Here is a 19115-nt window from a genome sequence, read left to right as displayed (position 1 = left end):
ATAGGGAAATGGTTTTATGACTTGACATGCTGTTTGAGTCTGAGCAAAGTAACCTTTATGAAGGGATTCAGGGAAACTGGTTAGACAGATTTGTTCCTGGAAGTGGGAAGTATAGTGCCTGTGCTCTGAAGGAAGGGTGGAGATATGTTGCAGTTTTTGAACTGTAGTGTAGGCATGCCTCTGGCAAGACAGTAATGGAGTGAGTGATGATGAAAGTGCTTCTTCTTTTTTGGGTCACCCTGCCTTGGTGACAAACGGCTGATGTGTTAAAAAAAAATGCATGAAAGAATGGAAAGTACCTATGGATTGATAGAGAACATGCATAGTTCCTTTGTAAAAGTTATAGTGAAATAAGCGTTTGGTAGAATTATTAATGAAAAAAACTAGATTTGAGACAGAGAATCAGATTGCAGAGGAACAAGGAGGATTTAGGAAGAGTAGCGGGTGTCTTGAGTATTTACATTGAAACATTCAACTAAACAATACCAGTGAAATGAAAGAAACTGTGATATTTATGGCTTTAGAAAAGAAGTATGAGAGGGTGGATAGGGGAACAATGTGACAGATGTTGCAATTGTATGGAATAGGTGGTAGGGTAGTTATGTGGACAGCAAGACTCAGGTTAGGGAATGTAAGGAGAGTGTTTGGAGCAAGTAAATTTTTTTTTTTTAGAAATCTGAAAGTGGACCCATGTCAGCAGGTGGGTCTATGAAAAACAAGGTGAACCATAAAATAGATAAGGGGAGCAAGGTAAGTGCTGTGTTTAGGTATCTGTGGAAATAAATAAATTTATTGAGAAGAAAAGAAGGAATATACCAGAGTATAGTGCTACCAACACTTTTATGGGTGTTAGACAGGAGCTTAAAATGTTGCAGAAAGAAGGAGGCTAGAGGCAGTGGAGATGTCGCAGTTGAGAAAAAATTGTAGTGTTAATATTAGGGATAGAATTCAGAGCATAAAAATTAGGAGACCAAATGTGGTTACCTAAAGCATAATTCAAGAAAGCTGAAAAAGGATTGTTGAGGTAGTGCGCACATGTAGAGAGGATAAAACGGAATAGGATGAAGGATAACCAAGAGGGTGTATAAATATATGCTGGAAGGAAGGAGGGTTAGGGGCTGTCCCTTGAAGGGCAGGAAAGAGAGGATGAAGGTTTTGAGTGCTAGGGGCTTCCAAAATGTTTGTGTGAGTATTACATTTGTGTTACTGTAGATAAGTGTTTTTTAGGGCATTACATGTGAAGTATCATTTATGAAGAGATTCAGGGAAACTGGTTAGCCAGCCTTCAGTCCTAGAGGTGAGAACCATAGTGCTGCATTCTGAAGGGGGAGCGAGGGTGTGGCATTTTGAAGGATCATATTAATTGTGATGTCTGCACACTTCTGACTGATGGTGATTTTTTTTTAGTCACCTACCTCAGATCAGAGGAAGAAAGCAGGTGTGTTAACAAATGAATTATATTATTGTGATAAATACTGTAGAAAAAGTGGCATAGGAAACATTATTGTGCAGAGTTAATTTCGAGTTATGTACGTTACATAATTTCCAAATTGTATATATTTTATGAAAAAGAATAAGAGCTTTACCAAGTGAAGATATAAAGGCTGACAGAAGTCTATTATTCATTGAAGGAAGCAGAAATTAATCTTGGTGCAGTTGTAAGACAGGGAACATCTGAAGGGTAGCCATAGGGCTGCAACTCTGACAATGTTGAGGTAACTGGAAATCAACTAGTTGATGAGCAGCCTTGAAGAAATTGGTAGATGAGTAGGTGGTTGAATTGGTTACATTCATAGAATTTGAGCATTTGTAATCAGTAGTTAGTTATACCAGGCTCTGAGTTAGCTTTGTTTGAATTATAAAAATGCTGTAGTTCAGAGTGAAAAACTACTTTGAAAAATTAATACACTTAAATTCAAGCTTAAAATTGCCTATTTAGGCTATAGCTTTGCCTTCCTCACATCTGGTGTAAAAAAAGAAAATAAGTGGATATTTGACATACTGCAGCATAAAGCACTGTAGACATACTCTGTATAATATCACAGGTTTGGTGCTTCCTTATTAATATTCAGTATTAATAATAAGACATTGAAATCTGGAAAGTGGAGTGATCAGGTGATTAAGTAGGAATATCCATTGTTTTAGTTTAAATTTTATTGACTTATGCTTAATGTAGACAAATTTTCAACTATTAAGATAAGGCTCTAATTCCATTTACAAAAAAGTAGTTTGCTTGTACAAGCTGTTGCTTTGACTAAGTCCTCCATGTAATGTAGTTTTATTCTATACATTTTAATAGTAACATGCTGTTGTATTTTAATATCAATACAGTAGTCTTTAGTCATTATTTTTATGATTATTGTAATAGCATATTTTTGTATGGTATTAAAGTAAGAAGAATAGCTTGTGTATGTAGATTAAATATATTAATAATGATTGAGGTTTGTTTTTGTCAAGCCCATCAAGGTAGATGTTACCATGTAATTAATGAAAAAGTACTTGTAGTCAGAGATCTTGTAAATTTTCTTAATATAAATAATTAGAGGAAAGGTCATCAGGCCTTGGAAGAAAAGAGTATACCTGGAGGGTGTTATGGGGGTCAATGCCCCTGTGGCATACTCCATGAGGTCAAGAGGAGAAAATAAATTGTAAATTTAATCTTGAAGGTGTAAATTACAGTTAAGCTCTGTTAGTTTGGTTGCACTGGGGCAGCAGGGTTACATCTTTTTAAATCCCAGACAACCTTGAGAACCTGTGAGAAAACTTAAAAGGCAAAACATTACAAATAAAATAAAAAATGGTGCTTGCTCTTCCCAGTTGTCTGTGTTGTTTTGCAGATTCTATGTAGAGCATGTAAATCATGTGTTAGGTAAGGTTGGGAAGCATATATTAGTGCTGAACATTGAAATTTGTTAAAATATTGAGAGAATTTATCATTGCTGTTTGGTATCAAGTATACTCCTGTTAACATTTATTTTTCACTCTCTAACAATTGTGTGCCATACAAAGCACCATCATGTGAAATACAAGCAATAACTACTAGACAAAAGGTGCCATTTACATTCTATGTCAACAAATATGGCTAAATGGTATAGTTGCTGCTGACTGCTTGTGTCTTTGAGGGTAAGGTGCTGTGAAAGTTTTCTCTGATTTACACGTCTGGTGGGACTAAATTTTTAAAAAACCAACAGTAGATTTAAGACAAAATTTACAAGCCAGAAGAAAATTTTATAGAAATAAATTTTTATACTACCTAAAATGTTAAAAAAACATATCTCAGGTTTACTCCTGGGAACAAAAGCTAATCTTTTGAACTCCCAAACTAAGAAGGCCTTGAGTATGTTCAACTGTGTCTACACTGTTCAGTTTGCTTGTGCATTACATTATTTTTATAGACTTGTTCGTCATTGTAATCACTTTCTCCCGAGTTTACTAATAGGCACAGCCAATAAATGTACTAATAGGTACTACCAGTAAATTACCAGTAAATCTCCTAATAGGCATTACCAATATATCTACTAATAGGACTGAGAATAAATCTCCTAATAGGCACTACCAATAAATTTACTAATGTGCACTGCTTATGTGTGTGTGTGTGAACTCAGATTAAATCGTAATAAATGACTGTAAATGAATAAATGGAAAGGTACAGTGGACCCTTGGGTAACGGCATTAATCCATTCCAGAGAGCTTGCCTTTAACCCTTTGACTGTTTCGGTCGTATATATACGTCTTATGAGCCAGTGTGTTTGACATATATATGCTCAAAAATTCTAGCGGCTTCAAATCAAGCAGGAGAAAGCTGGTAGGCCCACATGTGAGAGAATGGGTCTGTATGGTCAGTTTGCACCATATAAAAAAAATCCTGCAGCACGCAGTGCACGATGACAAAAAAAAACTGTTTTTGGATTAAAACGCCGACCTTGTGGCGTATTTTTGTATAGTATTTATGGTTGTATTCTTGTTTTCTTGGTCTCATTTGATAGAATGGAAAGCATATTATAGAAATAGAGGTGATTTTGATTAGTTATAGTATGAAAAGGACTTTCAAATGGGGCTCAAAATAGGGGAAATGTTTGATTTTCCCGATGTTCAAGACTAAACAGATGATGTCATTGTCCAATAAATGTCCAGCTAGCCATTCTAATATGCAGTCATGAATGGGTTGACATTATTTATACATTTATTACAATAATGCAGTAGTCTGCATAACAGTAAATCTTCTATTTTTTGTTTGAATAAAAATTCAAAATAGAAAGCAAGAGTAATATCAGAAGGGCCTGGAGATGTGACTGATGAACAAAGAAAATGTTATTTTAGAGCCAAGAATGTCTGCATTGTTTATTCTGGACCCTGTTTTGAAATTGGCATATTTTTCAATTTGCATGAAATTGGCCAAATTGCAAATTTCTGACCACATTATTGGGTAACTGAAATCGGTAAATGGGCAGTTTCTTGTACTCAGTCAATAGAAGAAATGGAGTTCTAAAGAAATAGTTATGAGTTTGGTCGACTGGAACAATGGAATCAGCTGAAAATAGGGCTCAAAGTGGGAAAAATCGCCAATTTGTAAATATCGCCGAGGTCGCTAACTTCACGAGAGCATAATTTTCAGGAAAAGATTCTCTTTATCATTTCATAAGAATTTTTTTTTTTTTTTTTTTTTCAATAATTTTTCGACACTAGGAGACACCTCAGGATTTGGGGTTGCAACAGTCAAAGGGTTAACTGATTTTGTCGTTAACCGAATTAATTTTCCCCCGTAACAAATAATGGAAATCCAATTAATCCATTCCAGACACCCAAAAGTATTAAAATCATTTTTTTAACATGAAATATACATTTTCATTCACAGAAAACAATGAGACATGCACAATAAACAATACTGAAATGACACTTACCTTTATTGAGGAGTGATGAGATGGGAGGAGGGCAGAGGATGGAGGAGTTTACAATTGTTTGGAAGAGGAATGTCCTTCCATAAAGACTTCAGGTAACAAGTCCTTTTCTGGGATTACCTTCCTTCTTTGTGTTTTAATGGCACTACGACCGGCTTGAGAGTTACTGCACCCTTGTCGCACCAAAAATCTGTCCAGAGAGCTCTGTTTCTGGCGTCTCTTTAAGATTTCCCTAAAATGGGACACAATATTGTCATTGTACATCTTGCGAATACGGCTTGCAACAGCTGTGTCAGGATAATGTTCATCCATAAAAGTTTCCACTTCAACCCACTTTTCACAAATGTCCTTAATCTTTGACTAAGGCAACTTTCTCCATCTCTCTTCCTCCTCCTCTGAAGGAAATTCCTGAGCTGTGGTCTGTTGCTGTTGCACCTGAAGTTCTTGCAGCTCTGTAGTGGTTAGCTCTACATCGTCGTCCTCCACCAACTCTTCCACATCCTCGCCACTAACCTCCAACCCCATGGACTTCCCCGGTGCCACAGCAGATTCCACAACTGACATAGGCTCCTCAGGGTTAGCCCCAAACCCTTCAAAATCTCTCTCTTGTACACATTCTGGCTACAATTTTCTCCAAGCAGAGTTCAAAGTCCTGAAAGTCACTCCCTCCCAAGCCTTACCTATAAGGTTTATGCAACTGAGGATACTGAAGTGATCTTTTCAGAACTCTCTTAGGGTCAGTTCAGTGTCTGAGGTCACTTCAAAGCACTTTTGAAACACTGCTTTGGTGTGCAGCTTTTTGAAGCTTGAAATGACCTACTGGTCCATGGGCTGGAGGAGAGGAGTAGTGTTAGGAGGCAAAAACTTGACTTTGATAAAACTAAACTCCCCCACAATTTGCTCTTCCAAGTCTTGAGGATGAGCAGGAGCATTGTTCATTAACAGGAGGCACTTGAGTTCCAATTTATTTTCCAGGAGGTATTTTTTCACACTGGGGCCAAACATGTCATGGAACCAATCGAGGAAAATGTCCCTAGTGACCCATGCCTTACTGTTTGCTCTCCACATCACACACAATTTAGTCTTGACAACACTGTTTTTCTTGAACACTCTATGAGTTTTAGAGTGATACATGAGTAAAGGCTTCATTTTGGAATCCCCACTAGCATTACTACAGAACATGAGAGTTAGCCTGTCTTTCATAGGCTTATGTCTTGAGAGTGCCTTTTCCTCCTGAGTAATGTAGGTCCTGTTTGGCATTTTCTTCCAAAACAGGCCTGTTTTGTCATAATTGAACACTTATTGGGGTTTTAATTTTTCAGCCTCTTTTTTGCCAGAACTGGCTGCCTCACCATGCCTTATCACACTGTGTATGCCATTACGATTCTTAAATCTCTCAAACCAGCCTTTGCTGGCCTTAAATTCATCAGTATGAGCACTATTTGGAGGCTTTTTTTAATGAGATCCGCATGCAACTGCTTTGCCTTTTCACGTATTATTGACTGAGAAACACTATCTCCTGATAATTGTCTCTTTCTTCAAGTCAATAGTATTTCTCACTCTCTTTACAACAGGGCTAGCACTAGAAGCTTTCTTTGGGCCCATGGTGGCTTTAACAGTTACAAGCACTAAAAACAATGGAATAATTCAAAATATATTGCATGTATGTGTGGAATCATCCTCACTAGCTTGTATACAATGGCACACTAGCTGTACATGGAGTCATGGAGAGGCCGGGCGGCTCAGGCTGCGTGGACACGTTTGGGACGAATGTCCTTAACCGAGTTCTTGGGCATTAGCCGAGCCAATATTTTGACACAAAAACATGGTGGTATCTAGCCGATGATGCCGTTACCCGAAGGTCCACTGTAAATGGGAGGCTTGAACTATGTTTGCCGATGGCGCCATTACCCGAGGGTCCACTGTAGATGGGAGGCTTGAACTATGGTCCCTTAATTAATTAACAGGACCTGGCTTTTAATAAGAGAAGATTCAGAAACAGTACTTTTGTACAATGGACCCTCAGCTAATGAACGCATCGCATAACGTTAAATCCGCCTAACGAAGCGTTTGAGCGAAAAAATTTTGGCCCGCCTAATGATAAAAAACTTGCCCAGTGTGATTCGTCCCGAACATGTCTGTCTAGCCTGAGCGCCTCAGCTGCCCTGCTGTCATTGTTTTACAAGCCAGGGTGGCCGGTTTCATGCATACAATTGATACATTTCGTATTATTCCATTGTTTATAGTGCTTGTACCTGCTAAATAAGCCACCATGGGCCCAAAGAAAGCTTCTAGTGCCAACCCTGTGGTAAAAAGGGTGGCAAATACTATCGAAATACTATCGTACCTCGGTAAGCTGCTGCTGCACCACCGTCAGCTGTTGCTGCACCACCATCAGCTGTACTACTCGAAGATGTGGAGAGACTGTTGTTGGTGTGGCTTAACGAGAAACAATGCCAGAGGGTTAGCCACCGAGGATAACCCAAGAAAGTCAGTTAGTCATCAAGGACTGTCTAACTTATATCCATTGGGGTCCTTAATCTTGTCCCCCAGGATGCGACCCACACCAGTCGACTAGCACCCAGGTGAACAGGAAAAAATGTCTGGAACCAGTGCTCATATTGGTGAATTTAAGGCCAGCAAAGGTTGGTTTGAGAAATTCAAGAATCGTAGTGGCATACACAGTGTGCTAAGGCATGGTGAAGCTGAAAAATTCCAACCCCAACAAGTGTTTAATTGTGACAAAACAGGCCTGTTCTGGAAGAAAATGCCAAACAGGACGTACATTACTCAGGAAGAAAAGGCACTCCCAGGACACAAGCCTATGAAAGACAGGCTAACTTTCTTGTTTTGTTGTAATGCTAGTGGGGATTTCAAAGTGAAGCCTTTACTCATGTATCACTCTGAAAATCCCAGAGTGTTCAAGAAAAACAGTGTCTCATCACTCATCATTACTTTTCAATAAAGGTAAGTGTCTTTTTAACATTTATTTATATAGTTATTGTGCATGTCTCATTGTTTTCTTTGTAGGAAAATGTATATTTTATGAAAAAAAAAAAGATTTTTTTTTAATACTTTTGGCTGTCTGGAACGGATTATTTTCATTATTTCTTATGGGGAAAATTAATTCGGATAACGATAATTTCTTCTAATGATGAGCTCTCAGGATTGGATTAATATCGTTAGCCGAGGGTCCACTGTACATGTATACAGTGGACCCCCCCGAGTTTCATGATTAATCCGTTCCAGAGAGCCTGCCGAAAGTCGAAATTCACGAAACTCGAAACCATTTTCCCCATAAGAAATAATGGAAATAAAATTAATTCATTCCAGACACCCAAAAATATTAAAATAAAATATTTTTTTCAAATTAAATAAAGATTTATAAACTGAAATCAATGAGAAATCAAGTACATACATATAAAAAATAACAACATTACACTTACCATTACTGAAGACTTCTGGGTGGATAGAAGACGGGAGGAGGGGATAGGAGGAAGGTGTACACTATTGTTTGGAAGGAGAATCTCCTTCCATTAGGACTTTAGGTAGCAAGTCCTTATCTGGGGTTACTTCCCTTCTTCTTTTAATGCCACTGGGAACAACTTGAGTCACTGGACCCTTGTCGCACAAAATATCAGTCCAAAGAGGTCTTTTTCTGGCGTTTCTTTAAGATTCCCCTGAAGTGGGACACAGCACTGTCATTGTACATGTTGCAGATATGGCTTGTTTCAGCTTGGTCAGGGTGATACTTTTCAACAAAACTTTGCAACTCATTCCACATTCCACACATGTCCTTAATCACTGAAGAAGGAACCTCCTTCACTCTCTTTTCCTCCTCCTCTGAAGCAAGTTCCTCGGCTGTGGTCTGATGCTGTTCCAGTTGAAGCTCTTGCAGTTTGTCAGTGGTTAGCTCTTCCCTGTGGTCCTCCACCAACTCTTCCACATCCCCGTCACTCACCTCCAACAACATGGACTTGCCCAGTGCCAAAACACCTTCCACAACAGGCAGAGGGTCGGCAGGGACATGGTCTGCCTCAAACCCTTCAAAATCCCTCTGGATTGTGTCCCTCACTTTATTTACCAAAGGGCTTGCACTAGCTTTCCTTGGGTCCATGATGACTTACTTAGCAGTTGCAAGCACAAAAAACAATGGATTATTATGAAATGTATTGTATGAACCTGCGAGGTGATAGTCACGTGTTCGTAAACAATGGCACACTGAGCGTGAATGGTGTGGGAAACTGGCTTGGTGTTCACGGTGACAGGCGGACGGGTACCGGATGGTCGCCAAAACACGAGTAATCACGAAACTCGAGGCCAAATTTTGCCAAAAAAAACTTGCCGAAGGTCGAACTAGCTGTAACCCAATTGACTCTCCTCCACAACCCAGGTGCTTCAGCAATAAATCTATTCTTACCTCCTTGAGAGTCATATAGTCTATGAGCTCAGATTGTCATAATAAATAGGACTATGGTTTAAGCCTTCTTTCTGTCTTTCTGTTTATTTATTTACAGTTGTTTATTATGACTTAATCTGAGCTCAAAGACTACAGTAGTCCCCCCAAATTTGCAGGGGTTACGTTCCAAGACCACCCACGAATTTGGAAAACTGTCAAATCTGGATGCGATTAACCTTTTCAGGGTCCAGAGGCCAGATTTCAAAGTGTACACCAGGATCCAAGAATTTTCAAAAAATAATTTTGTTATTTTTTCTTATGAAATGGTAGAGAATCTTTTTCTGAAGGTAATAAAACAAAAAGTATGAAATTTGATGGAAAATTTACGAAATTATGCTCGCGAATTTTGATGTGTCGGCAATATTTACGCATCGGCGATTTTGCCGACTTTGACTTCCATTTTATGGCAATTACAGTATTCCAGTCAAGCAAATTCTTAGCTATTTCACTAGTATTACTTCTATTCTATCAATGAGCACAAGAAATCACCAAGTCAACTGTTTCAACAACAAAATAAAGTGACCGGAAATTGGTAATTTGTCCAATTTAATGAAAAGTTCAAAATATTCTAGTTTCAAAATAGGGTCCAGAATAAACAATGCAGGCATTCCTGGCACTAAACTTAACATTTCTTCTGTTCATTAGTTACATTTTCAGGCTTTACAAATGAATTCCATTTTGATTTTTAATTCACATAATGAATTTTTATTCAAACCAAAAAAATAGAAGATTCACTGTTATGCAATACTGTAATAATTGTATAAATAATATCACCACATTTGTGAATGTATATTAGACCCACCAGCTGTCATGTATTAGACTTGTCAGGTCATTTGTTTACTCTTGAACATCAGCAAAAATTTAACATTTCTGCTACTCTGAGCTTAGTTTCAAGCCATTTCCCGTACTAAAACCAATCAAAATCATCTTTATTTCTTCCATTCTATCAATTGAGACCAAGAAATTGCAAATACATCTATAAAAACATACGAAAAAATACTGCAAAGTCGTTGTTTTAATTGAAAATTACGGTCTCCATTTTTTTTCCTCTCATTATGCACTGTGTGCTGCAGGATTTGCTTTATGTGGTGCACACATACCATATAGATGTATTCTCTCATATCTAGGCCCAGATTTACTGCTCACAGCTTATCAGAGTGAGCCGCTGGTGAGGGAATTGGATTTGTGCTCCGGTTCCCTGAATTGAGCCTGAATGCGTTCTATCCCCCCCCCCCACATGCGCTGTATAATCCTACGGGTTTAGCGCTCCCCCATGATTGTAATAATCATGGTGTAGATCTACGGTTTGGACCCTGAACGTAAAGCCATAGATCTACGGCACTGACCCTGAAAGGGTTAAAAAAAGGCCTATTTTTTGTTTTTATAGTTTAAACCCTAAATATGCCCCCAAAACACTTTAATTTCAAACTCAGCTTCATACATCACCCTTAACCCTTTCAGGGTCGAGAGGCCCTCTCCTAAACTCGTTCTCAGGGTCAAAAATTTTTCGGGAAAAAAAAAATTATTTTTTCTTTTGAAATGATAGAGAATCTTTTCCCAATCATAATGACACCAAAAGTATGAAATTTGATGGAAAACTTAGGGAATTATGCTCTTGCAAAGTTAGTGATCTTGACGATATTTACGCATAGGCAATTTCGCCCAATTTGAGCCCTATTTTCAGCCAATTCCTGTGTACTAGTCGACAAAAATCATATTTATTTAGCTAGAATTCCATTTTGTCTATCGAATGAGTACAAGAAACCACCCATTTGCCAATTTCAGCTATCCAATAAAGTGGTTAGAAATTGGCAGTTTTGCCAATTTCATATAAATTTCAGAAGATGCCAATTTCCAAGTAGGGTCCAGAATAAACAAGAAAGACATTCCTGGCACTAAAAAACGTTTCCTCTGTTCATTAGTCACGTCCCCAGGCCTCTTTTACATTTCTTTTGCTTTCCACTTTGAATTTTTATTCTCACAAAAAATAGAAGATTTATTGTTATGCAGACTACTGCATTAGTGTAGAAATGGCATAAATAATATTATTTTATTTTTATTATCACACTGGCCGATTCCCACCAAGGCAGGGTGGCCCGAAAAAGAAAAACTTTCACCATCATTCACTCCATCACTGTCTTGCCAGAAGGGTGCTTTACACTACAGTTTTTAAACTGCAACATTAACACCCCTCCTTCAGAGTGCAGGCACTGTACTTCCCATCTCCAGGACTCAAGTCCGGCCTGCCGGTTTCCCTGAACTCCTTCATAAATGTTACTTTGCTCACACTCCAACAGCACGTCAAGTATTAAAAACCATTTGTCTCCATTCACTCCTATCAAACACGCTCACGCATGCCTGCTGGAAGTCCAAGCCCCTCACACACAAAACCTCCTTTACCCCCTCTCTCCAACCTTTCCTAGGCCGACCCCTACCCCGCCTTCCTTCCACTACAGACTGATACACTCTTGAAGTCATTCTGTTTCGCTCCATTCTCTCTACATGTCCGAACCACCTCAACAACCCTTCCTCAGCCCTCTGGACAACAGTTTTGGTAATCCCGCATCTCCTCCTAACTTCCAAACTACGAATTCTCTGCATTATATTCACACCACACATTGTTCTCAGACATGACATCTCCACTACCTCCAGCCTTCTCCTCGCAGCAACATTCATCACCCATGCTTCACACCCATATAAGAGCGTTGGTAAAACTATACTCTCATACATTCCCCTCTTTGCCTCCAAGGACAAAGTTCTTTGTCTCCACAGACTCCTAAGTGCATCACTCACTATTTTCCCCTCATCAATTCTATGATTCACCTCATCTTTCATAGACCCATCCGCTGACACGTCCACTCCCAAATATCTGAATACATTCACCTCCTCCATACTCTCTCCCTCCAATCTGATATTCAATCTTTCATCACCTAATCTTTTTGTTATCCTCATAACCTTACTCTTTCCTGTATTCACCTTTAATTTTCATCTTTTGCACACCCTACCAAATTCATCCACCAATCTCTGCAACTTCTCTTCAGAATCTCCCAAGAGCACAGTGTCATCAGCAAAGAGCAACTGTGACAACTCCCACTTTATGTGTGATTCTTTATCTTTTAACTACACGCCTCTTGTCAAGACCCTCGCATTTACTTCTCTTACAACCCCATCTATAAATATATTAAACAACCACGGTGACATCACACATCCTTGTCTAAGGCCTACTTTTACTGGGAAATAATTTCCCTCTTTCCTATGTACTTTAACTTGAGCCTCACTATCCTCGTAAAAACTCTTCACTGCTTTCAGTAACCTACCTCCTACACCATACACCTGCAACATCTGCCACATTGCCCCCCTATCCACCCTGTCATACGCCTTTTCCAAATCCATAAATGCCACAAAGACCTCTTTAGCCTTATCTAAATACTGTTCACTTATATGTTTCACTGTAAACACCTGGTCCACACACCCCCTACCTTTCCTAAAGCCTCCTTGTTCATCTGCTATCCTATTCTCCGTCTTACTTTTAATTCTTTCAATAATAACTCTACCATACACTTTACCAGGTATACTCAACAGACTTATCCCCCTATAATTTTTGCACTCTCTTTTGTCCCCTTTGCCTTTATACAAAGGAACTATGCATGCTCTCTGCCAATCCCTAGGTACCTTACCCTCTTCCATACATTTATTAAATAATTGCACCAACCACTCCAAAACTTTATCCGCACCTGCTTTTAACATTTCTATCTTTATCCCATCAATCCCGGCTGCCTTACCCCCTTTCATTTTACCTACTGCCTCATGAACTTCCCCCACACTCACAACTGGCTCTTCGTCACTCCTACAAGATGTTATTCCTCCTTGCCCTATACACGAAATCACAGCTTCCCTATCTTCATCAACATTTAACAATTCCTCAAAATATTCCCTCCATCTTCCCAATACCTCTAACTCTCCATTTAATAACTCTCCTCTCCTATTTTTAACTGACAAATCCATTTGTTCTCTAGGCTTTCTTAACTTGTTAATCTCACTCCAAAACTTTTTCTTATTTTCAACAAAATTTGTTGATAACATCTCACCCACCCTCTCATTTGCTCTCTTTTTACATTGCTTCACCACTCTCTTAACCTCTCTCTTTTTCTCCATATACTCTTCCCTCCTTGTATCACTTCTACTTTGTAAAAACTTCTCATATGCTAACTTTTTCTCCCTTGCTACTCTCTTTACATCATCATTCCACCAATCGCTCCTCTTCCCTCCCGCACCCACTTTCCTGTAACCACAAACTTCTGCTGAACACTCTAACACTACATTTTTAAACCTACCCCATACCTCTTCGACCCCATTGCCTATGCTCTCATTAGCCCATCTATCCTCCAATAGCTGTTTATATCTTTCCTTAACTGCCTCCTCTTTTAGTTTATAAACCTTCACCTCTCTCTTCCCTGATGCTTCTATTCTCCTTGTATCCCATCTACCTTTTACTCTCAGTGTAGCTACAACTAGAAAGTGATCTGATATATCTGTGGCCCCTCTATAAACATGTACATCCTGAAGTCTACTCAACAGTCTTTTATCTACCAATACATAATCCAACAAACTAATAATATCAGCACAAATGTAAAAGAATATTACTTTTGAACTTTGGTAAAAATCGAACATTTCTGCTACTTTGAGCTCAATTTCAAGGTACTTTTCATTGTGAAACCAATTAAAACTATCTCAATTTCTGTAATATGTCTTCCATTCTATAAAATGAGACCAGGAAAACTAGAATGCAACCATAAATACCATACGAAAATACAGTGCAAATTCGCTGTTTTAATCAAAAAACATGGTCAAAGTTTTTTTTTCTCTTTATGCACTGTGTGCTGCAGGATTTTTTTTATATACTACGCACACTGACCATACGGACCCATTCTTTCATATGTAGGCCTACCAGCTTCCTCTCGCTAGAGTTGAAGGCACTAGAATTTAGATGTTCTAGTACGTCAGTAACCCTTGTGCTAAAGCTGTACTAGTACGTTAGAAACCCTGAAAGGGTTAAAAAAAAAAGAATGTAAAGGTAAACCCATATATGGTACTGTATATATGGGGTTAACATCAGTACTGTTATGTCTCCCGCAGTACTGATGTTACCCCCATATGTATTGTAATTCATGCAAGACTGTGTTCTTTGGTATATTGTACTGTAATTCATGCAACCTTGTTTTCTTTGGTATACGTATGATAAATACACAGTAATAATTTAAATGATGTTTTTCTTAGTATTTAATGTTAAAACACATAAAAATTATATACTATTGCCACAAAAAAGTAAAAAAAAAAATTTGCGAATTCCTGGGGATTTTCGCGAACAATCATTACTGAAGCCATGAATTCGCGGGGGTCCTCTGTATATGGCTTAGAGGGAGGTAAGAACAGGTTTACTGCTGAAGCTCCTGGGCTGTGGAGAAGTCATTTGGGTTACAGTTAGTGCCTCTGATGGAATACACATGTGAAATACTTTCTCTGAATCTTCTGTTAATAGCCTGGTAACTCAGTTGGTGGAGCATTGAACCTGTAAATTAACCCTTTCAGGGTTTCCAACATACTAGTACAGCTTACGCACCAGGGTTTTTGACGTACTAGTACGCCTAAATTCTAGCGCCCTCAAATCTAGTGAGAGAAAGCTGGTAGGCCTACATATGAAAGAATGGGTCTATGTGGTCAGTGTGTGCAGTATAAAAAAATCCTGCAGCACACAGTGCGTAATGAGAAAAAAAACTTTGACAGTGTTTTTAGTTTAAAACAGCGACTTTGCACTGTATTTTTGTATGGTATTTATGATGGTATTCTAGTTTTCCTTTTCTCATTTTATAGAATGGAAGACATATTACAGAAATTGAGACAATTTTGATTGGTTTTACAATAAAAAGTACCTTGAAATTGAGCTCAAAGTAGCAGAAATGCTCGACTGTTTCAACTACAAAATAAAGTGATAGGAAATTGGTAATTTGGCCAATTTAATGCAAAGTTCAAAATACTCCAATTTCAAAATAGAGTCGAGAATAAACAGTGCAGGCATTCCTGGCACTAAACTAACATTTCCTTTTTTCATTAGTTATGTTTTCAGGTTTTACTAATGAATTTTATTTTGATCTTTTATTCACATAATGAATTTTTATTCATACCAAACAGTAGAAGATTTACTGTTATGCAATATTGTAATAATTGTATAAATAATATCAGCACATTTGTGAACGTATATTAGACCCACCAGCTGACATGTATTAGACGTGTGAGGTCATTTGTTTACTCTTGAACATCGGCGAAAATTTAACATTTTCGCTACTTTGAGCTCAGTTTCAAGCCATTTCTAGTACTAAAACCAATCAAAATCATCTCTATTTCTGTAGTATGTCTTCCATTCTATCAAATGAGACCAAGAAATCGCAAATACAGCTATGAAAAACATGAAAAGCTCTGCAAAGTCGCTGTTTTAATAAGAAATTACGGTCTCAGTTTTTTTTCTCTCATTATGCACTGAGTGCTGCAGGATTTGTTTTATGTGGTGCACACATACCACATAGATGTATTCTCTCATATCAAGGCCAAAATTTACCGCTCACAGCTTATCAGAGTGAGCTGAGCTCATGACGTAGATCTACGGTTTGAACCCTCAATGTAAAGCCATAGATCTATGGCACGGACCCTCAAGGGGTTAATCCCAACAATAACAATAGCCTTGGGCTGTCACAACCTTTAAACCCAACAATAATGATACCCTTGGGCTATCACAACCCTTAACCCGTAAACGGTCCAAGCAGATCTACGTTCACATGTGTAGTGCTACAAAAGTAGATCTAGGTTTTTTTTACTTATTTTCAGATATAACAAAAAAAAATTGATCAAAGTTTTTTTTACAAATTTTCAAATGTGAAAAAACAAAAAGATCTACTTTTTTTACATACTTTCAAATGTTGAAAAAACGTATATATACGTTTGGACCATTTACGGGTTAAATCCAACAATAATGACACCTTTGGGCTATCACAGTTCTTAAACCCAACAGTAACAATGCCCTTGGTCTGTCACAATTCTTAAACCCAACAATAATGATATCTTTGGGCTATCACAACTCTAAACCCAACAGTAACAAAAGGAGAACATGCTCCTCCAGGTTGTTGCAACCCATAAATGCTACAATAGGAACAGGGCACAGTGATGACCTAGGACTCCTGCGTCAGCCTTCGTTGGGTGTGGACGTCTTTCTCTCGCCTGAGTATCAGTGAATTTCCCTCGTTCTCTCTGGGACGTTTGTCCTCATCTGTTTTGCCTGCTGGGCACTCTGTAGGAGGGGCACCTGGTCATCGTCTTACTTTTAGCCAGCGCCAGTTTTTTTCTCCCTGTGTATAATTCTTTAGTGGTTTTTGGTGGGTAACCGGTTACTGGACTCAGGTGGGGGTGTGGGCATCCCGCTATGCTGGGGCTTGGCAAGGGGGTCCGCCAGATCTAATTGGAAATTTCAAGTTTCTATCTCTGTTTACAATGGAGCTTTTTTCCTTTTGTTTCATTGCTGAGTTTTGGGCAACAAATCTTTCTTATGCCACAAAGAAGTCGGGCTCAATACGGCTTATGCTGTCAGTAGCCTTGATAAACCCAACAAAGAAAGAAAGAAAGTGATGACCTGAGGAGTAGGTTTTTTTAATTTATTTTGATCATTTTTTTTTCTTATTTATATTATTGGGAATATTACTTTGGGTTTAGTTATTTAATTAAAGATCTTGTCTCATGGCCAGTAATATTTGACTCTGTACTGATATTTATAGACGATTGTGGGTTTAGCAGTTAACCCTTTCGGGGTTTCGGCCATACTAGTACGGGTTACGTTAGTTAGTTAGTTTAATATGTTTATTATGCACCCCATACCCATCCTGTGGGCGGTAGGTGTGTGTGAGGGTGTGTGTGTGTGTGTGTGTGTGTGTGTGTGTGTGTGTGTGTGTGTGTGTGTGTGTGTGTGTGTGTGTGTGTGCGTGCGTGTGTGTGGGTGTGTGTGAGGGTGTGTGTGCGGGTGTGTGTGAGGGTGTGTGTGTGTGCGTGTGTGTGTGAGGGTGTGTGTGTGTGTGTGCGTGTGTGGGTGTGTGTGTGCGTGTGTGGGTGTGTGGGTGTGTGTGTGTGTGTGTGTGTGGGTGTGTGTGTGTGGGTGTGTGTGAGGGTGTGTGTGTGGGTGTGTGTGAGGGTGTGTGTGTATGGGTGTTGGTGTGTGTGTGTGTGGGTGTGCGTCCTTGTGTGTATGCATATATTTGTACGCTCGTGTGCACATGTCCGTGCGTGCGCCCTCGTGTGTGTATGTGCGCGCGCGCGCTAGTGTGGGTGTATGATCCACTTAATATTTGTATTTATAACTCATTACAATTGTGACCAGGTGTGGACGTATCAGTGGTTCATTACTTTGTAATTTCTTCATGACTGTAACCATGTATAGGAGTGAAGCTGATTCATTACCTCTGTAACTTGCCATGATTAGTGACCAGATCTACCTGGAGTTCATTGCCTTTGTAACTAGTTCAGCTATCATAACTTTGGGGTCCAGTCACTGGACCCATTATGTACCTTTGTAATCTTTTGACTACCGCCCACAGGATGGGTATGGGGTGCATAAAGATATTAAACTAAAGTGTGTGTGTGTGTGTGTGTGTGTGTGTGTGTGTGTGTGTGTGTGTGTGTGTGTGTGTGTGTGTGTGTGTGTGTGTGGTGTGTGTGACTCAACAATCAATATTTGCACCAATAACTCATTACAGTTGTGACCGGGTGTGGAAGTGTGAATTCCTCATTACTCTATAATTTGTTCATGATTGTAGCCAAAGTATAAACGTAAGTAACCATTCTACAGAATTCATTACCTTTGTAACTTGTGAGCTCATTACCTTTGTACGGGTTACGTGCCAGGGTTTTTGACGTACTAGTACGCATAAATTCCAGCGCCCTCAAATCTAGCAAGAGAAAGCTGGTAGGCCTACATATGAAAGAATGGGTCTATGTGGTCAGTGTGCACAGTATAAAAAAAATCCTGCAGCACACACTGTGTAATGAGAAAAAAAAAAAACTGACCGTGTTTTTGGTTTAAAACAGCGACTTTGCACTGTATTTTTGTATGGTATTTATGGTTGTATTCTAGTTTCCTGGTCATATTTTATAGAGTGGAAGACATATTACAGAAACTGAGATGATTTTAATTGGTTTCACAATGAAAAGTACCTTGAAATTGAGCTCAAAGTAGCAGAAATGTTCGATTTGTGTCAAAGTTCAAAAGTAAACAAATCATGCCACGCATCCAATATACGTCAACTGGTAAATCTAATATTCTTTCACGAGTGCGCTGGTATTATTTATACCATTTCTACACTAATACTGTAGTCTGCATAACAGTAAATATTCTATTTTTGTGAGAATAAAAATTCAAAGTGGAAAGCAAAAGAAATGTAAGAGGGGCATGGGGATGTGATTAATGAACAGAGGAAATGTTATTTTAGTGCCAGGAATGTCTTTCTTGTTTATTCTGGACCCTATTTGGAAATTGACATCTTTTGAAATTTGTGAAATTGGCAAAATTGCTAAATTCTGACCACTTTATTGGATAGTTGAAATCGGTAAATGGGCGGTTTCTTGTACTCATTCGATAGAAAAAACACAGTTCTAGCGAAATAATTATGATTTTTGTCGACTAGTACACTGGCATTGGCTGAAAATAGGGCTCAAAGTGGGCA

The 19115-nt window shown here is 38.7% G+C and overlaps 1 protein-coding gene across 10 annotated transcripts in view; it reads left to right on the top strand.

Annotated features, from left to right (window-relative positions):
- The window catches only part of LOC128685738 (zinc finger and BTB domain-containing protein 7A), a 653624-nt gene that overhangs the window by 378183 nt on the left and 256326 nt on the right, over positions 1 to 19115 (top strand). The window contains exon 6 of one of the 10 annotated variants that reach the window (XM_070087962.1): positions 1 to 2436. This exon is cut by the window's left edge and continues 2046 nt beyond it. The exons of the other annotated variants lie outside the window; for them this stretch is intronic. The gene's annotated coding sequence lies outside the window, so the exon portion shown is untranslated. Of the gene's footprint in view, positions 2437 to 19115 lie in introns of those variants that run through there. 10 annotated transcript variants of the gene reach the window in all.

The sequence above is a fragment of the Cherax quadricarinatus genome, chromosome 23 (assembly GCF_038502225.1).
Source record: "Cherax quadricarinatus isolate ZL_2023a chromosome 23, ASM3850222v1, whole genome shotgun sequence".
Taxonomy (NCBI): domain Eukaryota; kingdom Metazoa; phylum Arthropoda; class Malacostraca; order Decapoda; family Parastacidae; genus Cherax; species Cherax quadricarinatus.
This window is presented reverse-complemented; position numbering and strand designations above follow the sequence as displayed.